At 37.4% G+C, this 6,178-nt stretch overlaps 1 non-coding gene across 1 annotated transcript; it reads left to right on the forward strand.

The window, feature by feature from the left end:
* Positions 1–3,096: 3,096 nt before the first annotated feature.
* Positions 3,097–3,202, forward strand: LOC121993337. Its single transcript, XR_006115203.1, has one exon. It is a non-coding gene; the product is annotated as a small nucleolar RNA R71 (small nucleolar RNA).
* The last annotated feature ends 2,976 nt before the right edge of the window (positions 3,203–6,178 follow it).

Genomic DNA, 6,178 nt, shown 5'->3' on the forward strand with positions numbered 1-6,178 from the left:
GAAACCATAAGATAAAATGACATCATTAAATCTTATGTTCCATTATCTTGACGCTTGCTTTAGCCCATATATAGACTTCTTAAGTCTACATACTCTTTTCTCTTGGCCTTTAGCAACGTAATCTTTTGGTTGTACCATATAAATTTCTTCATCAAGATTACAATTAAGGAAAGTCATTTTTACATCCATCTGATGTAAATTGTGCTACTATAGCTAAGATGACACGTATTGACACAAACGTCACAACTGGGGAGAATGTCTCTTCAAAATCAATATCCTCCATTTGGGTATATCCTTTTGCACCTGTCAAGTAACCAGTGTAAAAGCTCGATTAGTTGAGGATATTGATTTGTGCTACTTGACAGTGTATCCTTTTGCAAGCCCGTGTAAAAGTAACTCAACACCCTTCAAGTTTCAATCCATGTCCTAGTCAAGTCATCATCAAATTTGAATTCCTAATGTTTCCAGTGAAAGACAAGTAACCAGTGATAGGCACTTACTCACCATTCACTTGGTTCATATTTCTCAACTAACCCAAGGTCTCAAAGGTGTGCTCAATCTCAAGGGAAGCTAAGAAGTCATTTCCCCAGTAACCTAACTCGGTCTCAAAGGGGTGACTTGCTAGATTCCACTCATGACAACTGTTTTTTATATCCATCTTTTTTTTTTCTTTTTTCTTTTTTTTATAAGTGTTTGCATTGTGCAAAACTTATTCATAAATGTACTTTTAGCACACATGTTGGGATATTTTGATTTTTCCAAATGAGCTTTAATGATTTGAGCCTCATCCAGTAACCAAAATGAAAGTTGAGAAATCACCATGGAAACCAAGTACTAAGCAAACAAGATGAATCATGACTATTTCAATGACATCAACTATTCAAGCATCAAGCACAAGTGTAGTGAAGATAAAATCCTTAAGGTTGAACCAAAACTAAAACTCATCACAATAAGATTCTTAGCTTATTAATGCTTCCCAAGATAGAAAAAAGAACTACACAAAGTTTACTACTAGCATCATTCGAACATCATGAATCAAGCCAATAATCGTGCTAACATTTCACTTGAATCCAAGAAAGCATATAAGTGAAGTTTTGATGTTCTCAAGATGTATGCCACAAAAAATCAAAACACAATGCAAGACATAAGCAAAAGCAAAAACAAACAAAGCAAATCAAATGCATCTAATGCATCCCCCCAGACTTAAATTTTTCATTGTCCCAATGAAAACTAAAAACAATGTGGAGGAGATTTTAAAAGAAGTTACCAAGTGATGAGCTCCAAATGGTTGACGTTCATGTTTTTAAAGATACTCCTCCGTCCAATACTCACATTCCTCCACAACTTTGAATTCTACAACAATAATATAGACAAGAAAAATTAAGTAGAGGATACATGTTTATTATAAAGAGAGAACTAAAGACATAAAAGAAAATAAGGAAAATGAACTTGGGTTGCCTCCCAAGAAGTGCTTGTTTAAGGTCATTAGCTCGACCACCTCATTAGATTCATCTAAATCTTGCTCTTGGAGGGGTAAGATATTTTAGAACTCTCCTACCAAGGGCTCTTATTATGGAGGGAGCTTTCATCAAAGGAGCTACAAAGTAAAGTATAACTCTCTCCATCTTCGTCTTCTTGGAAATTTTTTCAGGTGGTCGAAGACGGTTCAGATTGAGCTTCCAATTATTGGCCCATGTGAAATCTGCACATCCAAAAGAAAAACAAATCTCCCACAAGCATGTTGTATAGTATAGAGCTAGAACCATATCAAGATAAGATGAATAAGTAATAAAAACTGAATCACATCCAACAAAGTCAATTATAGGTACCTCCATAAAGTTTTCCAAAAGATCACAAGAAATACTAACCTTACTTTGTTGAGAAATACCTGAAATTTCTAAACATGTAGATGTGACTTCCTCTGAATCAAATGATGGTTCTGGCTCTAGCTTAGGTGTTGATGATATCAATGATGGTGATTCTCGAGACTCTACTAGCTCTGTATAAGTCCCTACACATTGTTCCACAACATGATCAATTCTTAAAACCTCTAAGGGTTGTCTTGACAAAGGTGGTGATCCTTGAGATGCTGCTTCCACAACACAGCTCCCTACACATTCTTCCATATCATCATCATCAACACATACATCAAAAAATAAACCAACATCTATGTCCTCAATAGGAGAATCAATAACAAGAGGATCAATAACTTCACTTGCAGTTTTAAGTTGATCTACCACATCACATTCATCATCTGAAAATTCGATGTCACTATAACACCTTATAAAATTTTGAGATAGATCTGAAAACTTATTTACCACTACATTATCAGTAAAATCCTCATCTGAAAAGTCTTCATCTTCATATATATTCAAAAATCTACACTCAACCATATTAGTGTCACAGGATTTGCCGAAGTCTTTATTTTCATTGACCCCCACTAACCTTTGTGGAAAAGGAACCCTTAGTGAAGGTCCTGGGAAAGACTGAACTCCCTTTTTCCCAAATTCCCTTTGAGCTTTTGGAGGAGGTCCAACTTGCTTATCTAATGTTGGTGTGATTAATCGTTGAGGGAAAGGTACTTCTGGCCTTTGGGAACTTCCCAGAGAAATGGAACTGAGTTCTTGTGATCTTCTATTATTCTTCTCCTCAATTCTAAACATGTCATTCTTCAGAAGTTCTTCATGATTTTTTCCACTTCTCAACCCAACATCATCACACTTTTCATTGGATCTTGACTGTGTAGGAGGGGGATCTTCTTTAAACCATTTTGAAACAATACTATCAAGCTTTGCCCCCAAATGTTTGAACTCCTCACTCTGTGACTTGTGAATTTCAACATTTTTAGGTGGTTGAATTTCATTTTGTTTGACAGGCTCTCTTACATTTATAGCTTGCACTTTTTGAATATCTGAGGGAAATTTCATCCAACTTTTGTTCGACCATTCATGGAGGTTCAATGTCACTTAATCAATTAACGAATAAGCTTCATCTACACTTTTGTCCATAAAAGAACCTCCAGCTGATGAATCCAATAAAGTCTTGTGTGAGAAAGAAATTCCCCCATAGAATATGTGCAAAATCAACCATTTTTCAAAACCATGATGAGGGCACTGTCTTTGAAGACTCTTGAATCTATCCCATGCTTCAAATAATGATTCTCCATATGCCTGAGAAAAATTTGTTATGCAATTCCTCATATACACCGTTCTACTTGGAGGGAAAAAATGATTCAAAAATTGCTTCTCCAATTGTTCCCAACTTGTGATGCTTTGAGGACAGAGAGAATATAGCCAAGTCCTTGCTTTATCCTTGATACTGAAAGGAAATATCATCAATCGAACTGCATTTGCTGATACTCCACATTTCACCAAATCACAAATCTCTAAAAATGTCTCAAGATGCAGATAAGGACTTTCTGATACTTCTCCTCCAAATTTGTGACCTTGTATCATGAAAATTATCTCTGGGTCTAGTTGGAAACTTTCTACTTCAATTTGAGGTTGCACAATGGGAGATAAAAATCTTGCAGAAAAGGGTGTAGAAAAATTTCTCATGGTCCTGCTTGACATGTTAGTGCTCATGGATATTCAAGAAGAAAAAGAAAATTATCAAGAATCAAAAACAAGAAATAAAATGCAATATGAAAAGCAAGAAAGCAAATGCAGAATTTAAATTGCAAGAAAGAAAGTGCATAATGAAATCAAGAAAGAAAAGATAAAAGAAAAAAGGAAAATGTCTAGAATAATTCATATGCTAAAAATTGCAAGATATGTTTACAAAAGAAAAGAAGAAAGAAACTAGATCAAAAGAGAAAACAGAGAAAAGTTAGATTAGAGTGCTAAAAATCAAGAATGCAAAGTTAGAATTAGAATTAGAATTGCAACAAAAAGAATTGTTAAGAATGTTATTCAAGAAAGGAAAAACTTTTGAAAACATAATTCTAACAATTAGTTATAACTATGCAAATCAAAAGAAAGAAAGAAAAGTTATGTTTAGTCTAACTCAATTGATAATTCCTAATGTTATAGCGCAGTCCCCGGCAACGGCGCTACGCTCCGCAAGTGTACGGAAATGTCGCAAGTAATATAAAAGATTATCGTATCCACAGGGACTGGAATAAGCACTAGAAATGTCTCAATGCGAATTAGCTAAACAACTATCCAATCGTTTTAAAAGCAAAGTAAAGGTAAACAAATCTAATATTAGAGATCAACAAACAAGAGTTTAGTGTTTTGGGTTATGATAAAGGGAGATTCTAGGAGTTTCGGTTTCTTTGTAAGATTTCTTGAATGTAAATGGTTCACCAATTCTTATTCCTCAACTGCCAAACATGTAGAAAGTTGTCGGTTCCCTCTTGCAATAGACAACCGGCTAAGGACTGAGAAATGTATCTAAATAGGATTAATGAGACATGAACCTACGTTGTCCTTACACAGAAGCGCACCTATTACTATGCCTTCCTCGGATATCAACGTAGAAGCCCAAAACTTATTAATCTATAAAGATACAAGAAGCTAATCATAGAATCCATCCTACTCTCTTGAATATTCCTATTTCCTCTTCAAGATTATCTCTCAAACGTCCTTACACGGGCTTGCACCTGTCACGTGGATCCCTCGGATGATCGAGTGAGAGTTTATCCTTACCAAGTCCATAAGAAATCCAAACAATCAATCAAGAATGAGAATTAAGCACAAACCACCATCAATCATTCAAGATCTAATTGATACAAGCAAGATAATGTCATTGAAACAAGAAAATGGCAAATCCATAAGAGATTACATCAATCCATCATACAAATACTCCCTTAATCCTAGAATACAAGATCTACTCCATGAATCGAGGAAGAAAACCCGAAAGAATAGAGATTACAAGCATTCCTTGAATCCCCAATCCAAGAAAACAAGAAGAGGGGAAAAGAGAAAACTTATCTACGAAGAAGCCTTGTCTTCGGATCCAATCCTCGCTCCGGAGTCGAAATCGTCGAGATCTCCCTTAGAATCGCCCAGAAATCCTCCCAAGAATGGGAGGAAACCACCAAATCATGCTTTCTCCCAAAGGGGGAGAGATCCCCTTTCAATTCATGAAGGAAGGTTTAAATAGAGGAGGGAATCGGGCGCCACACGGCCCCTCGACACGGCCGTGTGAGATCCACACGGCCATGTCCAGTTCCTTCTCTGCCAATGCTGCACGGCCGTGTGGTGCACACGGCCAAAGACCCTTCTGCTCTCTGGAAATGCTACACGGCCGTGTGGTGCACACGGCCACCACCTGCTTGGCCTCTGGAAACCTCACATGGCCGTGTAGATCCACACGGCCATGTCCTGCTTGGCCTCTTGAAACCTCACACGGCCGTGTAGATCCACACGGCCACCACCTGCTTGGCCTCTGGAAACCTCACATGGCCGTGTAGATTTACACGTCCATGTAAGGTTTCAGCACTAGATGCCATACATGGCCGTGTGCAGCTCACACCCCCTTGCATGGCCCTTGCACACCCTTTGTCTTAGCTTTGAATAGTTATGTTTCATTGCAACATTTTTTAGGCCACCAAGATGGGGTTTTCTCCCATTGAAGTCTTCATCAAAGTTGTAGATCTTGAAGTTATCTACAAGTCGGTATAAAGAACAGCCCAAATCTCCAACCGAGCACAAAGTTATGGCCGTTTTAGTTTTAGTCTGTAGTGTAGAAAACCTCACACGGCCTTCACACGGCCGTGTGAGGTTCACACGGCCCCAACATGACCCCTACACGGCCTTAACACGCCCATGTGAGTTCTACACGGCCAGAACATGAAGAAAACATAGTTTTGCATGCCCATGTCACTCTGGAAGCTCTAGACTTCATTTAAACTCTGTTTTTACTCCAAATCACGTCCTGTCAATCAAAATAAGCAAAGAGTAGATCTCCGAACAGAATATAATGAAAGTATGATATTCTAATGAAATAGGGTGCAATAAACATAGATTATGCCAATGAAATACAAGTAGATGAGGGTCAAAGTATGCATAAAAGAGTATATAATCTACGCACATCAGCAGGGTTTTAACCTTATGTTCCAATTGATTCTCAATTTCGTTCAAGTAACGAATGAAGCAATCTAATGCTTCAGATTTGTGAGAAATCAAATACGCATGACCAAAACGTGTGAAGTCATCAATAAATGTAATGAAAT

Source organism: Zingiber officinale, chromosome 1B (assembly GCF_018446385.1).
Source record: "Zingiber officinale cultivar Zhangliang chromosome 1B, Zo_v1.1, whole genome shotgun sequence".
Lineage (NCBI taxonomy): Eukaryota > Viridiplantae > Streptophyta > Magnoliopsida > Zingiberales > Zingiberaceae > Zingiber > Zingiber officinale.